We start from the raw sequence: 9,421 nt of genomic DNA, 5'->3' as shown, positions 1-9,421 counted from the left end.
TTCCTTGCCACCAAATACTTGCATATACTGCCATCAAGTCCGATAGGTTGAACCACTTATTTTTCTTTATTTGCTTAAATTAGTTATATATATTTACTTTTTTAAGTATTTTAATTCAGATCGTGAATTTACCTAAATTTAAAAAAATCTTGTTCTGAATAGATAAAAAATACTCAGTAGAGTTTATATTTGAACAAGTGAATGGGCATATGAAGTGACAGAATTATCTGTTTATGAAGTAGAGACGTGTGTGGCTAGTAAGCAGGCAGCAGTTGCTGACAATACACTATTTTTGTATCCTTCTCTAGCTCATGTAAGAAAAACGAATGATGAAGACTTATATGGGCGCATCCCATAATAACTTTATCAAGTCTTCTTTGCTAGTCTTCGCCATTGCTTTTTTCCTAGCTAGTTGAATGCATGGTCCTTATCTTCATTGGCTACATTTTCCTTTCTATATGTTGTCGTCTAGCATTCACACAACTCACAAGAAGATACTAGCTCAATAATTGGTGCTATAAGTCACAATGTTGAAGTTGAAAGAAAAGGTTTTAATTATTTACTACTTTATATTTTAAATTAGTTTTTATTAGTATTTTAAATATTAATTTAGAATTTAAAATATTAACACCTAAAATCTTAGTAGTTAATTCAGATACCAATTTAAAAATCATTTTATATATTTTTATTAATAATGAAAATCAATTTAGATACGAATAATTTTTTAATCTCTAAAATAGTATCTAATTTAGTCAATATAGTGGATAATTATCTTTTATTTATAAATTTAGTTGGTATTTAATGATTTTCTTGTAGCATCACATTTATAGTTTAGTTCCAAAAATGAAATTTTATCTTTAGTTTCTTATAACCAAAAGCAATTTGTAATTTGGAAATAAATGCTCAAAAGCTTAAATAACCCATTAATTTAATACCTATATATGCGCATGAATTTCATTAAATTAAAATTTAGAATATAAGAAAGTAATAAATTATTTTTTAAATAATAATGTACAATAAAATGTAATATTATTAAAGTTGACTTAACTTACTCTAATATGACACAAAATGTTAATTGTTTAAAAAAATTAAAGTGTAAAATTACGTAAGTTATGACTTATTTAAGTTAGTGTCAGGTAAACACTATATAATATATTTTGAATATTTATTTAAGTTAACATCAATAAAACTAACATTAATTTATATATCATAAATTTGTGTATTTTCACAAGAATAATAGAGATTATAGATTATTTTTAATCTAAAAATTTAAATTTAATGATAACAGATTTTCTTATTCACAATATTTTTTTCTCAATTTTCTAGAAAAATTTCATTTATTTACACTCATCTCTGTTATTTTCACTTATCTCTTTTATCCACGCTAATTTCTTTCACTCACACTCATCTTTATTTATATTCTTTTCTTTCATCTAAATCTATTTCTTTAATTAACAATCATTTTATTCATTTATCTTTTTCATCAACACTTATCTTCTTCATCAACTATGATTTTTAATATATTTTTTTATTTTATTTTTTTTGTTGAAAATTGAAGTGTTTTATGATTTTTTTTAAAAAAATTATTGTCACATTAGTGTCACCACACTGATGTAAATTAAATTAATATTAAAATTAAATTTTATTCAGCAACAACTTAATCAACACTAAATAAAATAATTTTTAAAAAAATTATATGAAGACACTAAAATATCTTAATTAAAATCAATTTAAAATTAGTAATGAAGGAAAAACTTCTATAATTTTAATTTTTTTTGTATGTATAATATAAATTTGACGTAATTGTAATATCGACTTTTATTTTTTAGAATCAATTTTTTAATTAATGATAAATGTGTGTTTTGTTGTACTGATTTGAATTGGTTTATCTAAATAAATAATTTAAAAAATTAAACAAATTAAGTAAAGTGTTGGTCTAGATAATTTTTCCATAAATATTTGTAAGAGAGAAAAAATAAGTAGTTTATAAATTAAAATTAGCGTATACATGAGTTAGAAACATGAGTTTTTGAGTAATGTTGAGGAGAGAATAATTGCATTTTTGTAAAAGAATATTGACAACATTGATAAACCTAATTTCAAGGAGAATAATTGCATTTTTCTCATAATAAGCCTAAATACTAACATCTTATTCGTATCTCAACTCTGAGATATTTGAAGATATATCTTCTTTCAACATATGTGGAGAACAATACATTATAACTGATTTAGTTATAGCTAACTAATTTATAAGATCCAAACTTATTTTTTAATATTTTTAACCAGTTATAACTAAAAGCCTACAAATAGAGATTGATTCATTATCCTCTATATTTATGCATTTATACATAATAACAAACTTTGTACTTAATCATTTATATTTTATAATTATATTTTCATGAATTCTGATTATATGTTTTCTTTTTCACTTTCACACATTAGTTGCATAATTTCTTAAATTGTTAATGTACTGGCCCGTAGTAGACGAGTCAGTCACTCGGTCTCCGTGACCGACCGATCGTGTAAAAATAAGTATTGTAATTATAGAGTGACACAATGAAATTTTTCTCTAATAAAAGTTATGGGTTCAAATTTAAAATAAATAAAAAATTAATATTTTTTCACAATTACTAGTGATATAAGAGTAATGAAATTAGTATTATAATATTTTATATTAAGTAATCATTATTAATTTATAAAAATTCAATAATTTTTTTCTTAATTATATTTTTATTCAAAGAAAAATAAATTTATCATATGATATTTTACATTAATAAATAATTATTTATAACATGTATAGTTTTTATTTTTAATAAAAATTTAGTGACAACTTAAAAATAGTCACAAGTAATATACAAATAGTGACAACTTAAAATATAGTCACAAGTAATACGCAAATAGTGACAACTTAAAATATAGTAACAACTAATAGTCAAATAGTGACAACTTAAAATATAGTCACAACTAATATACAAATAGTGACAACTTAAAATATAGTCACAACTAATATGCAAATAATGACAACTTAAAATATAATCACAACTAATATACAAATAGTAACTAATTTTATATATAACACTATTAATTGCATTATCACAAAATAAAAATAAAATTGACTTATGAAAAAGAAGATCATACATTTAAGTATAAAATAACATAAATTTAATAATTTTTTCGTAAGAATGAATTTATGACATATTAATATTGATACAAACAATGTGATAATTCTAAAGTGGTATAGTGGAAATAATGATTTTTTTTCATTAAAGGGTTTTGAGTTCAAATCTAAAGTAGAACAACTATTTTTTAACTTTTTGTGACAAATTAAAAAAATAGTCATAATTTTTATACTTATCACGGTTAAGTATATTATCATAAAATGAAAATAATGTTAGACATATTTTAACAGACAAATAATTAATAATTTATCATTGATAAAAATAATAATTAATTTATAAATATTTAATAAATTTATATTAATTATATTCTTATTATAAAAAAAATATTATATATTTTTTAGTAATTATTAATGATGTGTTCTTAATAATTATTGTGACATATCTTAATTTTGTCACTATTATGAATAGCATTTGTGACAAATAAAATGAGTAGTCACAAATAATAGATAAATAGTGACAAATTTTATCTTTATCACTAATTTTAATATACTTATTGTGATATTTTTTTAGTTTTGTCACTATTATAAGCAATATTAGTGACAATAAAAAAAATAGTCACAAATAATATATAAATAGTGACAAATCTTATATTTATCATTAACCTTTTGTCACTAAAACTAATTTTTCTTATAGTGAAAGTCTACTTCGTAATATGGTATCAGAGTCATTTCGAACATATCCTAACAAGTGTTTGTGTTGGGTTTATCATGTTGTCTGCTATCGGACCACCCATAATATATAGTTTCACGCACGAGTTAACAGTATCGGCGTGATGGATGTGTGTTGGAGATTCCACATCGACTAACTCAATCCCATAAAACTGGCTTAAGGGTTGAGGTTCGCATCCACTTATATACAATGAAATGTCCTAATCTCTAGTCGATGTAAGATCTCCACCAGATTTGAAAACTATCTTGTTTGAGACTCTCGAGACTATTGACAAAATATAATTTAGATGAATACTAAAATCAAAGAAGAAAAAAGTTTTTATATTAATTCTTTTACTATGAGTTGAGGAGCAAGACGAAGGTCTCAATCTTGATCATTATATCAAACTCCTTGTCTTGCAGCCCAACCCGCACCAGCCATGAAGAATATGCACCAAAGTAGAACTGCATTAGATGCAAGTAAATACATTATTCAATGATTAATTAATAATATGAAATTGTGTATGATATCACCATTTTTAATTTTCTTTAAGTTACTTATTCATTATTTAGCTAAATTTCCTTTGCAAAATTGTCATTCATTTTCAAGTTTCTTGCATGTTTTATTTTTATCTGTTAACTCAACGTATTTTTACCATCATAATCTCGAGTTATTTTATTTTACTGAAATTCCACATTTGCTTTTGATTTATAATATAAGAATGATTAACTTCTACTTACTTTTCAATCAAACGGTTAGTTTCTTAGTTATAATTACTAATGTAAAAAGAACTACTTACATTATAATAGAAATATTGTAATTTTGTGAAACTTTTCTAACGTTACAACTCTTAATATTATTATTTTAATAGTTTTTCATATCATTTAATTATAAAAAAAACTCAAACTTTCTTCCATATATATATAAGTAAATCACAATCACATCCTGACTTTTTTTTTTTAAATTACACATTAATTACATCTGTTTTCTTCATCGTTACAGTATTTTTTATCAAGGTAAATGCAATATATTTAAAGGAAAATGATGGTTTGACATTCATTCTTACACTTTACACCCCAAAATATCAATATTTTAATTTTTTTAATTTTAAAAATTATTTTAACATTTTATATTTTGTCTAATATTTCATTAAAGACATTTTCTTATTTTTAAATTTTTTTTATTATAAATATTAATATTTTAATGTAGGTATAAATTGGAGCGGGTGTCATATTTAAAAGAAACAAGAGACTTGAGTGAAGTTTTAAAGGCACATATTCGAATGTAATTTTTAAAAAAATAAAATTCAAATGAATCTAATTTACTTTTCTTTATTCCAACTATTATTTCTTTTTCTTATGATACACCAAACTCCACCAGAACTTGAATAACCTCAATCAGCGTCCCTTTGGATCCTTAATCTCAGAGAAAACAAGCTCTGAGACCAAGCTGTCAGATGCCTTACTCCCGTAGGTTGTACCGTTGAATCCACTGCTGTTACTATAGTCTGAAGCATGCACACTAGTATGGGTGCTGCTAAACATGTCCTCAGTAGAACTGTCTTCATAATCCCCACCACTTTCCAACACTGCATTCACATTAGCACTATTCTGAAGCTGAAGTCGCAGAACAAACTCCAACACCCCAACCACGTCGTTCATGGAAGGTCGCTGAGTCCCATCCTCAAGCAAACAGCTCAACGCAACCTCACCAAATTTGCGCAAACAGTGAGGTGCTATCTGCCCCTTCAGTGCTGGATCCACAATGTCACCCAGAGACCCCTTCTCATACCAATGCTTCGCCCAATCCACAAGTGAGACCTGTGGCTTCTCTACCATTCGGAGCAAAGGCTGCCTCCCACACAATACCTCCAACAGCACCACCCCATACGAGTAAACGTCCGACTTCTCCGTCAAACGCTGTCGTTTGTAATACTCCGGATCCAAATACCCAATACTGCCTTTCACCTGAGTGCTCACATGGGTCATTAAAGAACCCATGGGCCCAATTCGAGATAACCCGAAGTCTGAAACCTTCGCCACCCATTTTTCATCCAACAAGATGTTAGTGCTCTTCACGTCACGGTGAATGATCATTTGTTTCGCACCTGTATGCAGATAATGCAGTCCTCGTGCGGCGCCGATGCATATCTGAAGCCTTTGATTCCATGAGAGCGGAGGGTTATCGGTTCCGTAGAGATGATCACGGAGGGTTCCACGATCCATGAAATGGTAAACGAGTATCATCTCGTTGCTCTCGTAGCAGTAACCGATGAGGGAAACAAGATGGACATGACGAAGTTTAGAGAGCATTTCGATCTCGTTCATGAACTCGTTCAGACCTTGCTGAGAACCCGGTTTGAGCCTTTTGATAGCGACAGGTGTTGAGCCGTCGTCGATGTAGCCTTTGTACACGTCGCCGAAGCCTCCCGCTCCAATGACGAAGAGTTTGTCGAAGTTATTTGTGGCGGCTCTGATTTCTGCGATTGAGAAATGACGGCAGAGGTTGGTTGGCAGCGATGATGATGAGCCTCCCCCGCGAGAAGTTCCATCTTTTTGGTTTTTGTAAACGACAACGTTCTGCTTGCATTTGGTGATGAAAAAAGCGACTACAAAGGAGAGTAAAACGACAGCAGAAACTGCACCTGCGATGGCTGCAATTAGGGGTCTGGTAGTGCCGCTACCTTTCTGCTCTGGTATTTGCTTATCGAGGGTTTTTGGAAGAGGATCTGGGTTGGGTTCAGCGAGACTACCTGTTGTGTCGTTGATTTTGAAGAGTTCAATTGCATTAAGTTGTGCATCCTGGATGAAGCTTTTAGGATGAGGATGCATTTCCAGTGAAAGATATACCTTTTCCCTATTCCCTGGAATGTAAACTGCGTAGTCTTTAACCACTGGTACACCCTTCTGGTTGTCGCTCCACATGAGAATGTCTGCACCTCCTTCAGCCATCAGTTGCTGAATGAAGATGTAGAATATTTGGTTTCCAGGGTCTTGAACCTCCGGGTTGAGCTGACAAAAGTGTAACCTTAGCAAGTAGAAGAAACCAGAATAAACCGGAAACTGCCATGTCAGGTTCTTAAAGGGATTCAATCCAATATTCCTTACGGTTCGGTATACTTGGTCTGGTGCCGTGTAGTTAGGAGTCTTAACGAAGCTGAGACTAGTTTTCTTGATAAAATCAACAGATGTTCCACTGTCAGTAATTAGGTATTTATCATCCGTATCCCAGGCCCTGAGCATGCCAGTGTCCTGCGAGGGGGAGATTTGTGCTCCTCCAACATTCAACCGGTGCTTCGTCTCCAGAGAAACGTTGTTTGTAATGATATATACTTGGTTCATTTGACCAACAAGTTGTGGCAATCCAATGAAGTCGTCAAGAACGGTGTAGTTAGGGTTGGAGTAGTAGAGATAAGAGGGCATTGAAACAATCTCGATTCCATTGATGAAAGCGTACGAATCCGTGGTGGTTGGAGTGAAGGTTATGTTGAGGCTCTCACCATGTTGGAGGTAGATGCAATACTCTCTGAACAAGGTGTCGTGGTGGCCAGGGTCGTCATCAGTATCAGCATAGAGGGAAGCATTGAAATGTTGAAGGAGGGTGTATGGGCCTGCTTTGACTGAGAAATAGGCTTTGGAGCGGTCAAAAATTTGGTAAGAAGTTGAGTAGAAGAAGAGACGAAGGAAGAAGGGGCCTTGTGTGGTGACGGGGAAGGAGTAGGTGAATTGGGAATAAGAGAGGCGAGCATAAGTGTAAGGGCCCTGTGTTGTTGATTGTATCTGTGCAGGAGCAGCAACTGAGTCCTTGCTTTCGGAGAGGAATTTGGTATTGCTATCTCCAGTCCAGTTCCGACCATCGACACTGAAGTTTATGTCGGAGCCACAGTTTACGGTGAAATGCTCAACGGGACGGTAAATAACCTCTGCTGTGGAAAGGTAAGGGTGGCACAACAAGAGGAGGAAGAGGATGGTCGCCATGCAAGTTGTGTCCATTGATAAACTGTAAGGGAAGCTCACACAGACCTCAAACACTAGAAATGGAGGAATTAACTTGTTTATTAATCAGATTTCTGTATATTATTCTCTGAGCAAGCATATAAGACTTTAATGCACCGGGTTCCATCGCTATATGTATTTATTATTATTTGTGGAAATTTCAGCCTCCGCAAAAATATCTTGAGTGATTTTTGTTTATGTTTTTAAAAAATCAACATTAAAGATGATATGTTATAAATAGTCATTTTAACATTTTTATTTTTATATTAACATTTTAAATTATTTGATGAGTTTAAGGACATGTTGTTCTGTAAATGTTTTTATAGGAAATCACTGCATTGTATTAAGAAAAGATGAATGAATATAGTTGATCTCCCAAGATTCTGGCAATTGAAAACTGAACTGCTGATTCCAAAAATGGTCCTAACAGTGTTATGCCCCACTGCACATGGGAAGGAGGAATTATTGAGGTGGAGAGTTAGGTTAGAAAGTGTTATTGTTTTGCAACTGCCACCATAATGTAGTGCAGCTGTAATCTTGGAAGTGGTATATGTATATATTAAAGGTGGATAGTGGATGTCCATTGGTGTGTAGAAGTGATGAGCAGCATGAAGAAGCTATCATCAACCCCTTTCTTGATATGGGTTATGGTGACTACGCTGCATGCACATCTTAGCATTGCAGCTGTGTCCAACTCCAATGACTCCACCCCTCTGTGTGATGGCTCCCTACAAGACTGTCTCATCGTCCATCAATTGGACTCAGAATTTCCCACTATCACCACTACAATGTTTGCTAAATCCAGTTTAGTGACCCCTAGAAATGTTTTTGATCAGAGTAAGCCAGCCATCCATTGTAGGATCATTAATGGTTATCGTTTCTGTTCGGCCTTACAAGCACCAGATCGGGTTAAAAATAATCCAGAAACGTGTTCGCCCTACAAAAGGAATTGCCCAAGATGAATATCTAAGATTTGTGATGTTGTTGGTCATGCTATATATGTATGTATTCTCATGCTTTGGCTTCTTCACTCTACTGTTATAAATGTCTGATTAGTTAGCATGTTTTTGTTATTGCAAGAATAAGTTCAAGGGACAACTTTCAGGGAAGATAGACATTAGGAACATATCTGTGAGCTTTTCTGTATTTAAAAAATATAGTTTCACAAACCATAGAGCTATATGCAACGTGGATGTAATGAGTTTAAAAAATAAATATATATAATAAATAATAAATTTAGAATTAAATAATATAAAAAAATATTAAAATAATAATATTGTAAACTGTAAAGTCGTTGTATAAAATGTGGATTGCAAATGTATGATTACTTTCTCAGGTTATTGAAGTGAGTGTGTGTCTATATTATAAAATATGGGCTGCTGTTCTAACTTCTATCTCTCAATCTCTTGGAGAATAAGTTTAATTAATAGTGAATATTTATACAAGGAAATCTATGAATTAATTTAACTTTAAAAAATTGATTTATTTTATTTTTATTTGATTTTATGTGTGTTGTTCTGGATTTTAAAATTCATAAAAAATATTTATTTAAAATATGACAATTGAAAAGAAAAAATAAAGAAAATGTATATTGAAAAT

General features: G+C 30.9%; 1 pseudogene across 1 annotated transcript; it reads right to left on the bottom strand.

The window, feature by feature from the left end:
- Nucleotides 1-5,084: 5,084 nt before the first annotated feature.
- On the bottom strand, nt 5,085-9,183 carry LOC150025347 (receptor-like protein kinase FERONIA pseudogene; annotated as a pseudogene). The gene has a single exon (XR_016514832.1). The product of XR_016514832.1 is annotated as a receptor-like protein kinase FERONIA pseudogene (transcript).
- Nucleotides 9,184-9,421: the final 238 nt, after the last annotated feature.

This window comes from Phaseolus vulgaris, chromosome 8 (genome assembly GCF_051622355.1).
Source record: "Phaseolus vulgaris cultivar YP4 chromosome 8, ASM5162235v1, whole genome shotgun sequence".
In the NCBI taxonomy this organism is placed as follows: domain Eukaryota; kingdom Viridiplantae; phylum Streptophyta; class Magnoliopsida; order Fabales; family Fabaceae; genus Phaseolus; species Phaseolus vulgaris.
The sequence above is the reverse complement of the archived record's forward strand: the minus strand, read 5'-3'. Positions and strand labels throughout refer to the sequence as shown.